This window comes from Corvus hawaiiensis, chromosome 1 (genome assembly GCF_020740725.1).
Source record: "Corvus hawaiiensis isolate bCorHaw1 chromosome 1, bCorHaw1.pri.cur, whole genome shotgun sequence".
NCBI lineage: Eukaryota > Metazoa > Chordata > Aves > Passeriformes > Corvidae > Corvus > Corvus hawaiiensis.
Genome location: NC_063213.1, coordinates 8,800,957 through 8,822,705, shown reverse-complemented (window position 1 = coordinate 8,822,705; position 21,749 = coordinate 8,800,957). Strand labels below are relative to the sequence as shown.

The 21,749-nt window shown below is 41.6% G+C and overlaps 1 long non-coding RNA gene across 1 annotated transcript in view; it reads right to left on the bottom strand.

The window, feature by feature from the left end:
• Nucleotides 1-19,621, bottom strand: part of LOC125337350 — a 49,551-nt gene extending 29,930 nt beyond the window's left edge. The window contains exons 1-4 of the long non-coding RNA XR_007208027.1: nt 19,401-19,621; nt 19,141-19,208; nt 10,275-10,611; nt 7,418-7,686 (exon numbers count right to left, since the gene is read on the bottom strand). This is a non-coding gene — a long non-coding RNA (uncharacterized LOC125337350). The remainder of the gene's footprint in view (nt 1-7,417; nt 7,687-10,274; nt 10,612-19,140; nt 19,209-19,400) is intronic.
• Nucleotides 19,622-21,749: the final 2,128 nt, after the last annotated feature.

The following is a 21,749-nucleotide window of genomic DNA, read 5'->3' as shown; positions in this document are numbered from 1 at the left end:
GGACAAGAAGGATTCTGGGGACTGTGAAAAAGAAAAGGCTGATTTGGGGGAAAGAAAGCAGAAATGTTTAGGCCCATGTCACAGCTGTGTGATCAATCTCTGCCCATCCATGCTGAGGTTCACAGTGCCCAAGTTTGAACCCAAGGCCAGGCCTGGGTAGGTTTGAGCATCAAGGTCCTATGAGGAGCACCTGGGGGTGCTCAGCTTGAAGAAAAGGAGGCTCAGGGGAGCCTTATCACTCTTTACAACAGGAGAGGTTGTAGCCAGATGGGGTTGGTCTCTCCTCCCAAGTAAAAAGTGGTAGGACAAGAGGAAATGGCGTCAAGTTGTGCCAGGGGAAGTTTAGACCGGATATTAGGAAAAAGTTTCTTCAATGAAAGGGTTATCAAGCATTGGCACAGGCTGCCCAGGGAAGTGATGGAGTCATCATCCCTGTAGGTACTTACAAGACTTGTAGGCACTTAAGGACATGGTTTAGTGGTGGACTTGGCAGTGCTGGGCAAATGGTTGGACTTGATGCTGAAAAGGGTCTTTTCCAACCTAAATAATTCTGAAATTCTATGATAAACATTTTGCGCGCAGCCCTGGTTCACATCTCGTGACTGTTGAGGGGCAGTCCATGAGCACATGGACTCAGTCTCTGCCCTCCCTCTTCAAAGGAGTTTTAAATGTCTCTCAGATGCACTTGGGGTAAGCTGGGGAGGGAGGGAATGACCTTTGGATTCTCCCTCCTGAGGGAACCTGAGAAAATGACCTTTTGGCCCTTAGCTCTGCAGGGGCTCGGGAAAGGTCGGGAAGAATGACTCTTGGTCCAATCTTGCTCACCACAGGGGCTAGGGGAAGGAAAAAGAGAAAGAACTCCAGGAGTATGTGATCACGGGAATTTCTGTCGTCTTCTGAAAAAGAGGCATGTTTGCTTCATAGCCCCTGTAAGAAAAATAACCTGCCACTGAGAAACAAGCAAATCCATTTAAAGCAAGAAAAATCCTCAACTCGGTGACCTAGAAATCAATGCCAGAAGTAAAAGCTGATAAATAAATAAATAAGTAAATAAAATAATCAGGGATGTCGTGCAAAAATCAAGGGGTGCCCTCTGAAGAGGTGTAATCAAGGCTCTGAGCCTTCACTTATAATGGTTTTGATTAAAGAAAGCTGTGCAGAAGTAATCTATTTTATTTTTAAATGGCCTGATTTTCCCTCGCTACTCTCTTGGAGGCTGAACCTAGAACAATTTGGAGGAGGACATGAAGTGCTCAGTGAAAAAGGCAAGTGAAAAGGTATGCATTTAATAAAAAAGAAAACCAATATCTGCTTAAGTTACTTTTGGGTTTTGATGGCACACATTAAAATTCACTGAAAGTAGCAATGCTCTAGTAAAATAAAAACATGAAATCCTGGCTGATCAAGCCACACAGTTTTGCACTTTTTCCACAAAACAAGCACAGTTTTCACCCTGAGCTGGGGACGGGGCTCATCATATGCTGTGTACCTGGGGGTTTATTTATTCTTTTTACTCTTCCAGTATAAAAAACCTTAAAACTTCTTCCAACAAACTTTTTATTTATTCACAATTTGGAACTCTTCACTCGTTTCCGTTATAGCTGAAAACTTCTTTAAGTGTGAAAATCTTCTGCTATTATATAGGGTCAAATGTATTTTCTTTGCTTGATAAATAAAGACAAATAGTAGAAAAGGACCTCAAAAGAGTCCCAGTTCGGGTCGGAGGGGAGGAAAGTTTACATTTTCTTCCTTGTGAAGGTCAGATGTTTATTCAAGCCTATCTGAGCCTTTTGAACAGAGCCTGGGCTGTGCTGGAAATCTCCTGAGAGCAGCGTTCCTTAGAGAATGGAAGGGATGGCTGCCTTCAGAAGGGCTGGCCACAGAGTGGTCTGCTGGCTTTAGAGTCTGGCAGTGCCAAAGGTACACTGAAACACAGGGTGCAGAAGCAGTCTTTTTCCAAAGCAGTTATTTAAGAATAGCAAACAGAGTTCCTGTCATAACCTGCATTGTGGCAGCAAGAATCAATTGTGCATTACTTCCTGCCAGCACTCCAGTTCCTCCCAGATGAGTTACATGTTGGAACAGGGGGATGTTCCATAGAGTTTTGTAGGTGAACATTTCTAGTCACAGTAGTTTTTAGGAGAATTTTGAAATATTATTATCAATATTCAGCTCTTTCCCACTTTTGTTTTCATTGTTAAAAGAAGCTGCATAAACTATTAAAGCCTGGAAAAGCAAAGGGAATCCAAAACTTCTACAAACTGTGTAACTTTGGTTTAATAAGTTGTATGTTTTAGTGGAAACTCAGGCCACATTTTCATTTGCCTGTGGTCAAATTTTTGGGAAGATAAAGCAATTGATTGCAGTTGGTTTTCTTTTGACACCTCTTAATGCTTCAGGCTTACAATGGTGTTGTTTTCACATTGGAATTTTGACATACAGACTAATATACACAGAAAGAAAAACATCATTGTGTAACTTGGCCTATAAAAGCTTCAACAGCACAATCACAGCATGGCAGAGCTGTTTAAAGCTGAAAATCTTAACACTCCTTCATGGAGGATGGCTGTGAACATGAGCACAGGCAAGATGCTGATGTCCTCTTTGCAAAGGTAGCAAGAGCATTAGACAGTGCCTGCAGCCACAGCCTCCTCTGCCAGAACTAGGGGTTGGAAGCACTGCTCTCCTAATAAAATACGAGTCCAAACAGACCTGCAAAATACAATTTTTGTAGAGGTTTGGAAATTATCTTTGGCCGCAATGAATGGGCAAAAGCTTATTATGTCCTCCAATCCCCACTCATAATTAACATTTGATTTCTAAAAGCGTGGCAATCTTGTATGCTCTTTTCAGTAACAGCATGTGTTCTCTATTCACAGGAAATCAAAGTTGTATGATGTTTACATTTCAGCAGCATGCTTCAGAGAATGAAGTTAGCCATTCAATGCAGAGATGCTTTTAAATAATATTAAGATAACAAGGAAGTCATGGTACAGACGACCAAATGAAGTTACATTTCTGACCTGTTAAAATTACTTTTATAATATGCTCTATGCTGCCTTAGCTTCTAAGTTCTGCAGGTAAAATAAGCTGAAACAAAGTTGCTTAACCCATTTGTGAGGAATGATATCATGGTGCTCGTGGCCTTGCCTGTATCTGGACCATCTCTTTCCCAAAGTGAGACTCACCCTCTGCAGCATCTGGGAGCATCCTACACGACAGCCATGTGGCACTTTTTCTGCTGGGAGACCATTTTACATCTGTTAAAAAAAACTTTTTACAAGTACTTATGCATTGATACACTGCCCATTCTGAGGAACAGTTATGGGAAAGCACTCAGACGTCATTTATAAGGCCTGTGGTACCCTAAGGTGCCTCAGTTATCTCTGCGTAATGCTAAACCGTGCTGTGTAGGAACATCTTTGTGTTGCTCTTCAGGAGAAAATTTACTCCATAATGATGAGGAAAAGGTGAACAAAATTTGATTTATCCAGAAATAATGTCCTTTTTTGTCCTCTTGAAGTCACAGGGTTTTATGTGGTAGCAAGAGACCTCTTTTGCAAGGTTTAGCCAGAAAGAAAAAAAGTTGGCTCTAAGAAACACAGTCACTTGAAATAAACTAGAATTCACCACATAATTTTCCATGTCAGTGTGGTGTACAAATGCCCTGGAGAAACCCCCATGTTTATTAAGGATGGAGCAGTTGCTTGATGTGTCACCTTCAAAGCTCGGACTTGGCTTCAGCAAGTGGTTTTTTGAGTCCCAGCCTTGTTTAGTTCATGTGAACACCGTACAGGTTATGCAGACATCCCTGGAGCTCACATTCCATGCAGATGAAATGTAAATCCACTGAGTTTTTGCCACTGACGATTGAAAAATGTGTTTAGTACATTATTATTAAGTGAGAAAAAGCAATGCATGATGGAAATCCATGTCTTTGACACCATTAAAGTTCTTTCTGTTAATATTGGTGAGCAGTGATTGTAAGTCTGTGTGCACTGTGTGAACAGGGTGAAAAATAATCAAAAGATGACTGGAATCACAAAAGTGTAGGGGTACTAATACAGCCACCACTCTTGTACAGGGATTGGTTGCTGTGCCCCTGGCATGTGTTTTTTGCCAAAATACCACTGAGCAGTGCATGTTTGCTGGGTGGGTATTGTAGCACGTCCTAACAGAAAAGAGGGAGGGGGCATTCAGTGACACATTCTGATTAATTGGTTAACAGGAGCCTCCTCATATTCATTACAGCTATTCAGCCATATCACTTTTGAAATCTGAAGGCACAATTTTATCTGAGAGTCCATATGGCTTATCAGAAAACTGTGCATATAGAAAACTACCACAATCCTGAACCAAGATAATATTTATCTAATAGACCATAACAACTCAGAGCGAGTCAATATGGTCTCTCATTTGAGCATGCATTTTGATATGCATTCTACCTATCCAAACACAAGTCATTTACATTGCAAGCTATCTCTCTGGTAAATCCATGTTTAGGTAATTCTTATTACGGTGAGGCTTTTTTACAAGACAGATTATGAAGATGACTTGAATGTATTGTAGTCCATGGACTAATTTGGAAATTACTGAGTATTTTCCTGATAGATTGTAATGGACTCTGATGGAGCTATTGGCTTTTATCAGCTAAACCCATATTTTGGTGTGTAAGCAAATTTGAAAAAGCAAAATATTTGCAGAATAATCAACCAGGCTGCTCTGTTTGACTGGCAGCATCCTGCCTGTTTTGAGCCACCAGGTTGATGGAAGGAGGGACTATCTGCTACCAGGGCACAGGCCTGGCAGAAATGAGCCATTACTGTAGATTCTCTCATGTCACTTCAACTCTGAGTAGCCTGAGTGTGGAGAGCAGATTGCTGCGGGCTAATGGCTGAAGAGAAAGTGAAGAGGTAACCCTGCTCACTTAATCCCATACAGCTCTGCAGAGAATATCCTGTGGTGAAGCCATACTTACCCTGAGAGTCCTGAGCAGATCCCTGGCTGTATGTTTAGAAAACCTTTAACAGGGTAGTTAAATAGGCTTAATCATCCTCACACTCTCTGTGTTTTCTGTTCTGTTTTCCCTCCATTGGAAAAGCAAAGGAAAATAAAAATGGAGAGAAGGCAGAGAGTATTGGAATATGGAAAAAGAAAACTAGCAACTAGATACTGTTTAGGTTTTATTTCAGTTTGGATACTGTTCAAAGTGAAGGATCAGAAAATTTTCAAAGAACACAGGATTTTGTGAAAAATACACTCAAAGAGGTTTTTCTTTCAAGGCAGCATTTTTGGCAAACCCCAGCCAAGAAAATCAGGTCTTCCAGAGGAAGGATTGCCCAAAATCACAGTGGCCCTCAGCATAAGCTCTGAGAGGCCACAATAAGAGGGATGAAGGTGTCTCTCTTCTTCACTGAATGTAGAGGGACCCCACGTGGCTGGTGTAGACTATGTGCCTGCTTCCTAAATGACTCCAGTTAGGGGAGTTGAAATTGCTCAAATTCTGCTTTTTCACCAGATCGTCTCATTGAAGAAAAAAGGAAAAGCACTCAGGCAGTACCAGCCTTTCCCCAACAATTTTCCATAAGTTACCACAGTGGATCTCCCCATATATCAATGTTCACAATCCTTTTAAGTAAATTGATTTCAGTCATGTTTATACCATCTCCAACTCATTTGGTGGCATTTCCAGAAGAGGCAGGAGGTGCTGACACAGGGTGGAATAGAGAGGGAGTTATTCTATGTTGAAACCACACAGAGAATAAGTGATGCTGTGTGCTACAATTTTGGTAGGTCTTAATGCAACTGTGCAGAGAGTTGCAGTTATTATCATTATGAGACATTTATGAAGTCTAAATTAAAGTTCTGATAAGTAATGTAAACTGAAATGCAAATTTTTATCAGATCTCGTTTTTCTGGAGGAGTATCAGTAAAATAGCAGTTGACATAGTGCCAATAAGATAGTATAATGAAAGGTAGTATTTAATTTCCTAGAAAACACATTTAGATTTGATTATTGAGGGTCTGTCATCAGCTGTTAAGCTGCTAGAACAGGCTTCAAGACCTACTGGCTTGACTACATAACCCAAACCCTTCCTGTTAGCTAAATAAATAAATATAATCCATTTTCCTCCATAGCTATTAAAGAAACAAGTTGCTGTGTGGCAGAAATGAAGGCGTCATGAAGAAATGAAGATTCGGAGCATGGAGCTTGCACGAATCACTGCACAGATTTGCCTTAGTTTTTAAAAAGAGGATTAAAAGGGAATATACTGAAAAGAAATGTGCTGATTTCTGCCCTGCCATGTCTTGCTCATCTTACCAAGTGAATGAGGGGACAGGAGCCTTTCCACAGTACCCCTCACTTCTGCTGATGCAGTATAAGGCTATCTAGGAAGCTCCAAGCTGGTTCCTGTGTACTCTGCATGGTCAGTAAGCATGCTACATTTAATTTCCATTGAAAGAGCAATGCAGATTCAATAGTGCATCTTCATGAGGCTTCCTACATATTTTTTTTATTTTGTTTGTCACCTCCAGTCTCAATTCTTGCTCTTCTTCACTTCCTTCTGCCATCACACCAGTGATAGTTGTGCCTGATGTTCTTAACAATACTTCTGTCTCAAGCCCATCTTTGACCCTGTCCTGCTCTGGCCTTCAGCCATATGTGTAGCTTTTTTCTCACCGAACTAAACAGATGCATACTTCTAACCACAGAATAATTCTGTGCACAGCCATCACATCATCCCTCTTTTAGGGAGAAGGATTTGAGACAAACAGTTACAAAGTTCAGGAAAACAGCATTTGCCATGAGTGAGGATGGCCCATGTTTGAAACATATACTGGAGTGCTTTGCAGAATCAGAGTTCCAGTGAGTACCCTACATGCCTCAGTTTCCCCTTAGTTGCCCTAGGGGAGTTACCATTTACTCACATTACTGATGTGTGGTGAGCTCTCACTGACTGTGCACTCATGATGTGCTTGGGAAAATGCCATTAGCTTTTCCAAAGGTCTGAATTGCCTCTCTTTAATTTTAACTGGTTTTGTTCATAACCTCCAGTGTTCTTTCCCTGTAGATTGCGTCCATGTGTGATTTCTTTATGGGTAAAATTAAAATGCATCAGGAAAGTTCCTGAATTACAAAATGCAGCACTCCAGCCACCTGGAGTTTTACTCTATTTGTATGCCCACTCCTGCTTCTGTGATTCTTTCAGAGGTCCCCACTCACAGCTGCAGCTAAGTGGGCACATCTAAAGGTGACAGATTGAGAATATACGTTCAAGTACACATATAAGTGTACCTACAGATTTCCATTCCTCCTTTGTTTCTTCCTCCTATTCACTGATGTTAAAATCACACACTTGCAATTTAAACCCCACCATACATTGTTATGTTGTAAAATAATGAAAATATTGCTCACCTTCATCCCTTCTCTTTCAAAGAATTTCACGAACTTCATTTCCCTCATTCTTGGTTGACAAGGGACTCTTATAAAGCTAGTGTTCATCTTCTTTGGCCATATCCTTGTCATCCCAGCAGAAGTATTTCCTGCACCACGGCGTTCCCATGTAGGTCTAAGCTGACAGTTGACTAGGAAAGCTTCAGATCCAAATCAAACTTCCTGACACAACCGATATGTTCCTCACAAGACTCTGTGAAGTGTCACAGCTTGTACTGCATTATATTTACCTGAAAAATTCAGAATCTGGTTAATACTGTAAAGCTCTCAAAGTTGAAGGCACTCACACTGACGAGGGGGGGGAAGCCATGATTCTGGGCTTACATTTTTACATCTGTTTGCTTCAACCACCCTTGTGCTGCTTTTGTGTTCACTTTCTTTGAATATTCATGTGATTGAATTCTGTGTCCATTAACATTCACAGAAAGTGAACCTCAGAGCTGCACATATATTTGCAGAAGCAGCGGTTTACATTTGCACACTTAGGTATTCATAGCTAAAAGCACTCACTCGAGGAACAAAATCACTACCATTTAGCCAGCCAGTCCCATGCAGAACTGTTTATTACCCACAAAGAACTGATTTTTGATCCTGCTATAGAAAATTTTTTGCTTGCTTTTAGAAAAAATTGTGTATGTAAATCACTAGTTTCCATACATTTGTGCAAGTAGAAGAAAAGCTTTGACAGATTATGTATTAAGAAGTATTTGTTTAGAATTTGGATACTTCTGCCACAAAAGCATGACCTCTAGTAGATCCTAGTGGTATAGAAACTATGACACACAGCTGAGCAGATACAGGCTTTTCAGCAGAGATGTTACACATCCACCTGACACAGTTAATTAAAATGTCACTTCTATAGGAGTAAAGGGAGATGAATGTGAGCCAAACAGCTGAGCAGAGAATTTTGTTTTGCCTTTGAGCAATTCACTGTAATTTTGTTTAAACACAGGGTGGGGGCTTTTTTCCATTGTATTGATCAATAAAAAGCTAGAAAATTTACCTTAAAAAAACACTGGAAGATTCAAACCATTTTCTTCACAACTTAGACTTAGGTCCTAAACTTTCCAGCCTGTTCTGCACAGTGGCCTGACACAGTCTCATGCCTGCCAAGACCCCTTGTGATTTCAGTGGGAGTTATAACAATCTTGCCAGGAGGTTTTTTAACATCAAACTCTGAACTAAGTGACAATGTGGGGCTAAGCCATGCTCCATCAGGGTATGTGAAATAGCTTGTGGTTTGTTGAAAATGTAGCCTAAATTGGCACAAATGTCAGGAGCATGTGATGGTGTGTGTTGATGGCACAAAGCTGGGAGATGTTCCCAGCAGAGAAGAATTGGTATGTGGTACAGGAGGGATTGCATGGTGCTTTGGACTGGAATAATGGAAACAGGGTAAAATTCATTCAAGGTGCAAAATATTAACTGATGCATTTGGAAATAACACCCAAAAAATACCTCCCATAAAATGAGAGCTCATCGTTGGAAATGACTGAAAGGTCATGAGCTGATTGTATGGCAGCTGTGAGCCACCAGTCCCGGGGCACTTGTGAGAAGTCTGCCTTCAGTTGTACCAGGAGTGATATTCCTAGGAGAGCTAAGGATGCATCAAGGTAAGTGTCATGATCTACTGGGCTGGTCTAATGGCTCACTCCTGCCCTAAAAACAGACATGAGTCTTCTGCCCTTTTCCTACACTCAGACATGGCTCCCACTATCTCCTGTGCACCATCTCTATTTTCCTCATCCCTTCTCATGGTCTTCTGCTGCCTCTCAGTCCAGTCTCCTGCAATTTTTGGTAACCAAGGAACAAAAAATAGGGGTTTTCTGAGTGAATGGGCTGCATCCATTTGCAGGGGGATTCAGACACATACCTACCACGTGGTTAATGACAAGAGTATGTAGCAGAGAGCAGAGATGGAGAAAAGGGAAAGGAGTAGGCACTGATTCTACTGGGAAGTGGCTGTTAGGTCAGTTTATCCCATTTTGGGAAAACTACTGCTGTAGTGGCTTTGTGTAAGGCTTTGTCTGAGAGGAGCTCATCCAAAGCATTGCATACATGTGATGGTCACACCAGGATGGGTCTTTTGGTGGTGTCTTTGTAGAGCAGCCAGAAAAAGGAGGTTCAGACTGCCTCACTGCCCTCCAGAGGTGCTCCTGGGACAGTCAGGGGTTGGGACTTGCTTGCCAGTTGGAAAATGTATTGTGCCAGTTGGCAGCCTCTGTGAGAGACTTGATCTCAGATCTCCAGTCGGTGATAGCAACTGGTCAATGAGAAGCAGACTCCACAGAGTCTGCCATGCCATCACACAAGTGCTGCAAACACCATTATATGGTCTTTTTTGTAAGCCTATTAGAGGTTTTTTGCACTCAGCTGAAAACCTTGTCCAGAACCTGCCTTTTCTACTCAGTAGAAATCTAGTGATTTTCAGCTAAGTGTATTTAAGACCCGGGTACGCAGGGGATCAAGTAAACTCAATGACAAAACAAGAGAAGGCAATTAGCAGGATATATGGCCGGGCTCTTAATTACCACATTGAAAGCAAATGGTAACAAGGATACAAATACAAAAGACAAATCTGCTCAGGGATAGCAACTATCCTCCAGCTCCTAAACACCCCAAGAGCCTTTTCAGCTACCAGATCTGGAAATCACAAGCTCCTGGAGACACCCTACCTTCCAAATTTCTCTCCCATTTCCATGTATCCTTGTATTCCTGGTGTTGTACCAGCTTCAGGACCAGGTGACCTGGTTTTATCCAATAATCCTTTCCTGGGCATTCCTGCAGCATCAGGTATTTTCACCATGCAGCAGCTTACCCGTCTTTGTCCCAGAGGCTTTGACACGTGTTGCACAAATTATGTCTGTCTCAGGATCCAAGTCTGGAGTAGTGAGAGGGATCCTTTCATCCTTTCCCGTGCCATCACTTTGCAGTAGCTGTGCCATGCAGTGCTCTCTCCCTCTGCAGATACTGCTTCACTGTTGTACCCAAGATTGCAGGTCCCAGTATCCTGTAAGTGGTGTCTGAAAGGATCCAGCATAGTGATGAGGAGTGCCAGGGAATGCATCCAACCAGTTCAGGAGCATGTGGAGGCTGGGAAAAACGTGAAACATGAGGTGTTTTCTGCCTTTCAGAAAGAGAACTGGGAAATAGGTCTGGAAAACAGAGAAGGAGGTGTGAGAATGGGATGATTTATGCATATGTACACATGAGAAAACGAGAAGCAAAGTTTCAAACTGGCAATTCATTTGGGTTTTTATTGATTTTAAATTGAATCTCCAAGCTATAATTAATAACCCAAGCCTGGACCATACCTGTTATACAGAGTTGCTAACACATCTCTATAAAATGTCTAGCAAGGCAGTAGCTAAACATAAATTCTGTGAAGCTTATGATTCCCAGCATGTTACCAACTTCCTATAAAGGCAGTCTGTTGTTATAAAACATGGCAGCAGGCATGGCCCTGAAATGTTGCTTGAAAAATCTCTTCTAGCAACTGTTTTCAGTGTTACTATACTTTTTGTGTAACCTTTGTAAGGTTTCTGAGGCTTGTTTTCACCTCTTTCCTCTTTGTTCTTGAATAAAATAAATGCAGTAGTCATATGTGAAAGTATGTTCAAAGACCATTAATGTTATTTTAATGTCTGTGTTTATGTCATAATTTACACTTCTTCCTTTGAACACAGTTATTTATACCCACAGCTGAAAATCCAGCTTTGGGCTTGGGGCTGTGTCATTTGGGCTGAGGTGGCATTTCAAATTTTGATTTTGTGGATGGGTTTTTTTGTGTATACATATATATACAAATTCTTTTGCCTTGACAGGCCTAAAAAGGGGGCAAAAGCACCCAAATGCTTTTATCTCTTCTCCTATGCTACTCCAACAATAATATAATAATTTTCATTTTAAAGTGCACTAATGCCATTTTAATCATTTTTTGAGCAACTAATGTAATACAAAGGAAAGGATGAAATGGAATATTTGTGGCTGCAGAGACAGATATCATTATTCAAGGGTAGAAGCATGTGAAAGGGTAAAGGGGGTTTAAAGAGATACTCTTTTGTTGTACTTAACACTGATAAATGACATACAAGTCAGGATAACAGGGCAGAGCTCCTGTCAGGGAGACAGTGATAAATGTGGAGGCTGGGACAGAAAGGTCCACTAAACAGAAATCTGTATATGACACGTTGTACCTTTGATAGACTTGTCTGCATGGTCTAAGCCACAAAGTGTTCCTCTTGGCTCAAATTATGGCCCTCGAGCACATCTTATACAACCACTGAGCTCATGTTTGTTTTCCTATTTCTGTGTGGCAGCAAAGATCAATTCCCCTTAATCAGTGCAACACACAGGGCTAAAGCCAGTGAGGAGAAATGTTCTTATACAAATATAATTGATACGTCTTTCAGGCAAATCCTTGTATAATATGAAACAAAAAGCAAACAGACCTTTTTATTATTATTGCTGTCTCCTTTTAAAAAAATGCCCAGCATCAGCCTGTTAATCAAAAGATTCATTTAAGAGAAAACAAAATCTCCTGTTACTTCTTTATGAATGAAGCAGAAGGTTTGTGATTTGTGCATTAAGCTTCCTACATCCCATGCAACATGACCGGTACTTCCTGAATGCCCTCAGCATCAAAAAGGAAGACAAAGGAGTGGAGACAGTGAGAAAAGGCATTTATGTCCTCCAGAAGCAACTTCAACAGTTCACAAAGAAAAAGAAACAACAATTCACTCATGTGACATTCACTGTGCCCTCCTAACAGATGACCAAGGCCTGGGCTTTCAATAGGAGGAGCAAACATGAAGGAGTCCATGTGATACCAGGTAAGAGCACAAAGAAGATTGAATGATAGCAATTCTGCAGGACTGGTACAGGATTAGAAACTGATGGTCAGTCACTTTTGGGTTCCTTTAAGGACACCAGCATTTTGGCTGCCGTATTCTGTCCGACTCACTGAGCACTGTGAGTCTGGTGGTGCAGTGGAGAATTGCCAAGTTCTAGGTGGGAACACTTTCTCTGTTACAGAAGGTTGTCAACATATCACACCTTAGGTGAAAGTGCCATACATGTCTGTGGGTACCAATATCATAGGAGCATAGAATGGTTTGAGTTGGAGGGGACCATAAACACCACCTAGTTCTGAAGCCCTTGCCATGGGCAGGGACATCTTCCACTCAGACCAGGTTGCTCAGAGCCCTATACAACCCAGCCTCGAGTACTTCCAGAGATGGGTAATCCACAGCTTTCCTGGGCAACCTGTGCCAGTGCCTCACCACCATCACAGTAAAGAACTTCTTCCTAATAGCTAATTTAAACCTACTCTCTTGGTTTGAACCTGTTCCTCCTTGTCCTATCATTTCATGTCTTTGTCAGAAGTCCCTCTCCAGCTCTCTTGTAGCCTCTTAAGGTACTGGAAGGTGCTCTAAGGACTCTCTGGAGCCTTCTTTTCCCCAGACTGAACAACCCCAGCTCTCTCAGCCTGTATCCATGGCAAAAGTGCTCTAGCCCTCTGATCACGTTCGTCACCCTCTTCTGGACTTGCTCCAGCAGGTCCATGTGCTGACACAGTTTAACAAAGATAAGTCACAAGGTCAGTATTGAAACCTGAATTTCAAAGTTACCCAGCTTCATATCTGCAAGTGTCACCACTGTCTGCTTTTGTCCCTTCCCATCTCCAGCACAGTCCCAGGGAGTGATGTGGAGAGGCACATCTGTGCTCCAAGCCACGATCACCTCTCTCTTACTGAATTTAGGGCTGGGAAAACAGATGGGACAGAGCTCCCCTCTCCAGCACTGTGCAGAGGAGACTGGGACAGCAACACAGGTATCTATGTTCACTTTTCTGCTGAGAACTCCCTTCTCCCAAAGTCTTCTGGAACTGTAGGAGGGATCAGCAACATTGCTGTCAAAAATGTTTTATAGGGAAAGAATATTGGACACCTTCCACTTAAGTGGCTTCACTTTCCCAGCACTCACTAAGTTCAGGAACAGGTTGTCCAAACTGTTCTGCAGAGGAGAGGGGTTAGAGACCATCTCTGCAACCATACAACTGAGTTGAAATTCCAGTGAAGGGTTCCTGTGATGGTGGCCAATCTCAAGACCCTCTTATAAGTGTGGGAGGTGTAAGAGCCACAGATTTTAACACCATGAGGCCAGGCAGATGGGTGCCCACACAGAAGCTGGGGATGTGGGGGTAATCTTAAGAAGAAACAAGACCCTTTAATAAATCCTTCCATATTTCAGACCCCTGGTTTACAGTAGCTGTGTTTAGTATAGTACAATCTCAGCTCAGTGCTGACAAACCAACTGCTGCTATCCACTCATGTTCTTTGCCCCTGGAGCTGATACATCCTCAGAATGCTTGAACCAGTGGGAAGAAAGCATGTACTTATTTCCAATGCAATTTTCCCCCTCACTACAGCTCTGTGAGGCAGGTCTTGCAGGAGAAGGGCTTGCTCACCTGCCTGTGTTTGCACGTGGACCCTGCCATGTTCTGCATCATGTCAGCCCTGCAAAGTGAGTAAGGAACAGGGTCTGTATGCGCCCCAAATGGCCTACAAAATACTCTGGCAAATGGATGGAAACCACTTCAAAGCATGCCTTTCCATAACATGCTGCTCTGACACCCCAGCTGACACAGTCCAAACAGATTGACTCAGGGAGAGAAGAGGAAGAACGGAGGAAAATAATGTGTTGTCCCCCCATGCTGTTTTCTGTTGTAATTTGCTACCTCTTGCAATGTGAGTGAGAATTGGCATTCTGGTACAGAAATCTCCTGTTAGTCCCTGGAATCAAAGAGTGCATTAAATAACAGACCTCACATCCATGATTTTAAAACTATATTACAAGAGTTTTTCCGTTTAAAATGTATTTCTACTACAAAGTCTAAATATTGATTTCAGGCTAGAAAATTTTGCATGTTAGGATGAAAAGAGAGAAATATGCTGCATTTTCCCATTTTTGACTATTATAGTACCTTTTTTGTTATTCAAATAGTAAAAAGGGAAGAATTTATCAACTGTTAGCTGTTGTATATCTTGGGGTTTTTTCCATTTTAATCCTGTAAATTTTTGACAGGAACTGAAATAAGCTCTACAGGGATTTTTTGAAGACGAAAAGTCTATTCAATAGTAATGTAAAATGCAAATTAAATATTTGTTCGGTGTTTAGTCATTCCTCAGAGACTAAAAGAAATTCTTCATCACGACCTCTATACTGACCTTCACATCAAATTAGAAAGTTATAGTGTTTATGTGGAACCATATACACTGTCCCTATTGTAAAGAAGAAATGAATATTTTACAGCAATTGCAATTTGTTTCAAGGATCATTTTCTGAGATCTCTGCTTGCTGAAGACTACAATTTACCTTTTTACAATTTCATTTAATGATCTGACATTTGAGACACTTCCTAATTAATTCTGTCGCTGCCTAAGCCAGCTGTGATAAATATAACCTGTGCATACAGGATTACATTGTCGCTTTTAGAAAATACATCCAGTGAGAAAAGGTGAAGCTTTTATGACAGGACATTTGCGTCATCCATACTGGAAATGATGGAACTCTGGAGTAGCCACTGCACTGAAGAGCTGGTGTGAAAGGCTGGACAAAGTAAGGATGGGAGAAGAGACTGCTTTGTACTTAATATTTTTCATGGTTTAAGTTGGTTTTTAGCACACAGAACTAGCTGTTCCAGAGTTTGGCATTTGCAGTATGCTTCTTTATCAATAGTTCCGGAGTGGAGCACATTGGCTTAGCTGTGGTCAGCATGAGGCAATCCAGCAGGAACATGGGGTGTGTAATCCCCTTGGGAAACCAGAGGGAACATCCCAGGCATGGCCAGAGCGTGGGCTGCAGCTCACAGCTGGGTCAGCCGGGGGATGCTGTGGTTAAAGAAGTCAAGCTACAAAAATGGTCTTTGCAAGCCAGCAATGGGGTCATCTTTAAAATGGCTTTGCAAGCAGCAGCTGTGACAACTGAGGACACAATTTAGAGTGACCACTGGGCCACCAGGCTGAGCAGATCCTTTGTTAACTTTGTACAGTCAGTCATGGACCTTGTTTATCAATCAGCAAATAAAACAGCATTTTTAAATCTGACAAACACTCCTGGATACTGCCCAAAAATTGTGCACTGCACATGCAAACTTCTTCCTTATATCTTTATTTCCAAGTAAATAGTTCAAGGGCTTTTTCTCTTTTTGATCAGTGAATTAAAGCAGGAATGTGAAAGGGCAGCTTTTCATGCAACAAAAGTTGGGGTTTTTTCCATTAAAGATCAAAAATCTCTAGAATAAGATTATAACATAACTTGAGCTATTCATTATTTCCTATATAACAGATCCTGCTGTGGAGGAAACAGTAATTGCAACAACTGGAATAAGTCTAATACTTCTAAATTTCTGTTTCTATGGTGACTTTAATAAATATTCTTTTGAAGATAAATTTAGGTACTCAGTAACATAAATGCTTCCTGCCTTCTGTTTCAGACTAAAATAGAATCATATTAGCACAGAGATATGTTTTAGACACATTTGGCATATTTTCCCCAGATTGCCACTTTCTTGGTGACTATTATTTTTTTCTGGAAAAGTAGCGGATAGCCATAAATACTACTTCATTTAGACTAGAGAAACTGTGATTGCAGTAACAGGAGTAGACCTGGTGTGGAAAAGGGAAATTCTGCAGCTTGCAGGGATCCAGAATGAGATGACTTCACCTTTGCTATGGCCATCACTCACAAAACCCTCAGCAGCAGGACGAACAGCCTGGCCATCAGAGAGGATTTGGTTGTCTTAACATGTCTGGTGGCTGCAGACTGGAGCTACTGCTGTTCCCCGCTCAGTCTTGGAATCTTTTCTTGTGTCAGCACAGGTGGCCTGCAAGCCGGGCTTTGCCAGAGCAGGAATTCCAACATTGTTTCCCCAATGTTAAAGTTGTGAGCTTTAACACGGATCCAAAGTGACACGAGCATTTTTCTTTCTTTCTTTCCTTCCTTTCCTCCTGTGTCTATAGAACAAATAACTTTACGTCATGATAGTTCTTTGATTTTAAACCTGAAGTAATCTGCAACCTGAAAAATAACAACCGTGTTTGGAGTCTTCCATCCGAGAGGGAGCAGGAGGGACGAGGCTGGAAGTGCTGGAGCAGGTTGCAGCTGGCTTTGGTTTTGTAGTGGAGGTTTCCCTCCAGTGGCTTCTCCAAAAAGTGCAGCGTTGAAGAAGCAGCTGGGGTTTTATACTGAAATAAGACTGACTGAAATAAGGTGCTCTCACATCTCCCAAAGCTAACCCCATGCCCTGTTACCCTAGAAAAAAAGCCAATGCATTAGGAAAACTGATGTCAACTTTCACAGCTCGTAAGGGAGTTCACAACATCCAACTAACAGGAAATTTAGGCCTGTCCTTCTCTTGAACAAAAAAGCTATTACCCACCTTAATTTATCCTAATGTTGTACTTATGTTTTCTCTAATAAAAAACTCCTGAATGCAGTTCTTACCCCAAGGAGCTTATAATCAAAAATAAAAAATATACAGGAAATAAATCATTAACAACTACATTATTCTGTATAATAAAGTATTTGTATAATGTACTATGTCAAAGGTTGGGGGTTTTTCCTTAAGCCTTATGCCAAAGTAGAATTAAAATAAGAACTCTGAAGGCAGGTTGTGATGTCATTTTGTGGCTGTTTGCAAGATGTATCTTCTAAGCACTAGGGCCTGTGGAAGAAAGTGTGCAGGTTCTTGTTGGAAAAGTCAACCAGGAATGATGGCACCCTGGCAGAGAGAACTGCCTTGACAGGCAGTGGAAGCTGAGGCAGAAGGTTGGGAGCTGGCCAGGCTGCGCCCAGAGAGCCAAGGCAAGAGGCTGGTGTTCAGTATCTGAGAGAAAGGTGTCAGCATGGAAAAAGAAAGGTGAGAGGCAATCCAGGCTGGAGAATGACCTTTTGCAGCCTGTGTGTAAGAGCAGGATAGGATTGATTTTCTCAAGCGTAACAGAAGGAAACCTCCAAGGATCTAAGTGTGAAAATGGGGTGCCCGGAGGAGAATTTTACCTGTGGGCATTGCTGGGAAGGGTTGCTGCTAGAGAAGTCAGAAATCAAGAATCATTGAGATTTCAGTAATCACAGCTCAGCCAAATCCCAGCTCAAACAATGGCCAGGCTGGGAGCCTGAGTGACAGGCAGAACAGCTTTATCACCTGCCATGATTAGGAAAGGATGTGGAAAGGAAGAAACATTGTGAAGAAAGATTTAAAACTGAACAAAAAGCAACTGACCAATCACAAAGATGTGCCAGGATTTTAGTCTGGACAGCAAAGGTAGGACCCAGATCCTGCTTAGGACGCAGAATCTGAAGGATCTGCCAGGGTGGCTGTGTGTAGGGCCCTGTTACAGTTGCTGTCAGTGTGAGCTCTGGACCCCAGAGGGGGAGTCATGTGGCCAAAGGCAGGTCAGTACTTTAGAAAGATCTCCAATATTCCTGAGGGTCATTGGATTGCACTGACTAGAGCTCCACTGTCTGCTGTAGGTGCTTAGGCAGTAGCTCCATGGACACATCTCCTTGTGGGTGCTTTCCACCCAAGGAACCCAGCAATCCAGACATTGTCAGCATTGAGAGAATACTGGGATCAAAACCAGTGATGCCCCAGAGAGGCTTGGAAAGAGAGGTGAGAAAGAAGCAAATGGATGTAAAACAGGAGAATCAGTAAGGGACAATGTTTAGTTCTAAAATTTTATGTAGCCTCAGTGAGAAATTTTTGACTCCTAGGTGGACTTATTTGAAAAGCATATTTTGTTTGTTTGCTTGCTTTGTTTATCTATTTATTAGATTTAGAACAGACACCTTAAGCCAGAGACACTGTTTTTATATCACAGCACGACCCATTGCCGCCCAGGTGAGAGAAATTTTGACCACAGCTTAGCAAAGCACATTGCATGCAACTTAAAAACTGGTCCCTCTGAAAGCCAGGAAACAATTCACACATTTGAATGCATCTAAAGACTTGTTTTTAATCATAATCACAGAAAATTGCTCATTTAAATACTACCAGGGATTGTAAGTCTCTTCCCTACTCTCACTGACTTTTACAGCACTTGATTTTTTAGCATTTAACATTAAAATAAGTGTTATTATCTTTATTTTTGGATGTGCTTTTACTTTGCTCTAGAGCTGCTTAATTCTCTGCCATATCTGGAATGACATTTGCCTTGGTTGTCAGCCAGTAAGTTTGTGAAAGTTTTTCTGGTTCCCTGGAAACCTTCCCTAATATCCCACCCTGCCCAGAGTTTAGACAATGACACATCTCAGCATTACATACTTCCCATGCCTCAGTTCTGAAGGGATTTTTCCCCTTTGCATATGAAGAAGAGCTGACATAGCCTAGATTGGCTTTTGAGACATTCTTGGAATACTCAAGATGCTCCATGTTTAAGAGAAATATTTATTTTACAGTTCACAGCCAAGGGCAGCTGGCCTGGCTCAGAACCTGTTGACTCCATCAGGAATTGGCTCCGGCTGATAGAATCTGCTCCCTGCCTGCCAACAGATACATGGCCAACCAAAATTGGAAACCTGAGAACTGGAGGTATTGTACTACCAGTAAATAAAAAAATACGAGGTTTATACAGATTACCCAAAGTGAACAATGCTTGGCCTGCAATTTTAGGAGGATTTACCTTTTCCCAAGACTTAGACAGTTTAGAGAGCCACTGAAATGCAGATCTGGGCCCCAGTCCGGTGCACCCTGGGGACAGAAGAAAAGACACGTATCAATATCATTGAGTACCAGACTCCAACCTGAGAGACCCAAGTAAGGGATAAGCAGCCCCTGTGGCAACATTTCCAAAGGGAAAGCACTCAGAATGAAAAGAATTAAAATCAGAATACAAGTTGGTTTACTGTAGAAAAAGAAACAACCCACAATATAATAACTTACCTATAATAATATTTTTCAGGCTCTTTCTCCATATAGTCAAGTCCTCCAGCACTTCCTCTGACTGTCAGAGAGATTTCCAGCAGATTTCCCAATTTCCAGGCTTTTTGCTCTGTCTCCTGTTTGCAGAGCATCTGTTTCTTCCAAAACAAGCAGGACTTGTTCCTGCTGGTGCTATCCCTTTTACACATAAAATAACCTGGGTAGAACAATAACAACCAGATGTGATATATGATGTATCATAATCTATAACAGCAACATCTCTCTCCAGCCCAGGAGGGTTATTTCATTCATCAGGTTTAACGAGTGTTCAAGCAGTTTATGACACGTACTGCTTCACACAATCTAAATGCAGCTATGTCATTATATCAGATAAATCTTCCTAAGCAAGAATATGTGCTATCACACGCACACAAAAAAAATGGTATCTGTGCTACTCCAAGGGCTCATGTTTTGCCAAATGAATTCAGTAGGGATTTAGGTTAATGGTTTTAAATAAGATTATTCTACACTAACAGTGAATTTAGGGCTTTCTACTATTAGTTCTGCTCCTGTGCTGGGTCACTAGGAAGGTTCTGAGGCTGTGCAAAGAGTAACTAGCTCCCATGAGAACCCTGGCAGACAGACTGGCATTGGGGGTGTCCTGCTAACAGAGCGATTTTATTCCGAGTTTGTAAAATCTGTAAATTGTACTTAGTAATAAAACCTACAGAGATTACAAGTAAAGAGAAGACACAACGTGAGACTTGAATTAATAATATTGTGGTTTCCAGGCAGGGGTCAAGGTCAAAGAGCATTTTCAAAGTGAAATCAGCAGCTGTTGTTTCGGTGTGCCTATTTCTTGTCCCCAGCCATACGTGATGCTGAAAGAGCCACATATACATCACTAGCAGACTGATGAGAGCTTCTGGCAATGCTCCAAAAGTAGGCTATAATGAGCAAATGACAGTTGGGAACTGGCAAATTCCTGGTTTCCTTCTAAGATTTTAAAATATGAATGGGTTTTCCAGGGAGTGAGGGAGTTATCAGCAAAATACTTCCCTGGCATCAAAATTATTAATCTGAAATAATTCAAGGATGGCAGTACTGGTCTTCTAAATCCCAGTCAGAAGAATTTTTAAAACAGGAAAACTAAGGGGAATAGGGATTAGAGTCACTTTACTAATAATATAGAACAATACACATATGCTTATTTTGAAAGGTTATCATTAGTGCCAGTCATAACAAAATGCCTGGAGCTAAACATGTAAACTTGTAAAGATACAGAATCCATTGTAATCACACATTGAGCAATGAGCAATGGATTCTTTGATACAGTTTGCCTTGATACAGCCCTATAAAGACCAATAGCATCCTTGAAAATTATTCGATAACATAACATTCATATACTGAGGCAACTGTTTTTAGAAGTCTTGAGGTTAAAAAGAAGTGATGTGAATTTAAACTGGATTGATAGCTTCAGAATAAATTCCTATTTTAACTTATGTGAGTTACTTAGATTTATAAGCAGAACTTGAGCACTCCAGTACCTAAAAAGAGCACTGCTGCAAGTCAGACACCTTAAGGAATGGCATCAAGATAAGGTAAACTGACCGCACAAAGTCACAAAACAGGGGAAGGGGCTAAAAAATACTTCCATACAAAGCTCTCCTATGGAGAGGACTCCACTGATGGCAGATGTTAAGGTCAAGCTTTCCCACATTTATGAAATCTTGGAATTGATGTTTGGGATATGCCCAGTTACTCTCCTCCCTACAGCTGCAGAGCCTTGTGGGCAGCAGATAATGCCGTGAAGCCTTCAGGCAGCTGAGGGAGGTGAACTTGCAGCTACTCCATCCCAGCAGGAGGTTTTATCCCCTGAGCATAAATCGAGACCACCTTTACGTACGTGGGCTTTTCAGGGCCAGCTCTGAAGGTGGGAATGGGCACAGAGCACCTCAATGGTGACCCCCAGCAGGAGCACAGGTGGCTGCACAGACTTGGTGGCTATGTGTCTCCAAATGCAGAACATGTAGGGGTGTTTAAGAAAATCTCCAAGAAGAACCTGGTGAGGCCCCAGGCTTAGGACACTGTCAGATTTAGCCAAGGATGGTTGGTGGCTGATGGCTAGGCGGGTAGACTTTGGGCTTTGGCTTTGGAATTGCTTTTTTATCTCTTTGTGCCCTGCCCGTAGGAAGGAGATAAGAGTTTTTCTCCAGTTGTTGATAAAGTGGCAAAGAAAATTAAAAAAAAAAAAAAGAGAAAGGGAGGCAGTTCTATAAAGCTAGACAGACAGAGACACATTACCTCAACAGCGCCAGAATCTGAGGCTGAAAAAGAGAGACAAAATTGTGTTTGTCCTGGAATTAATAA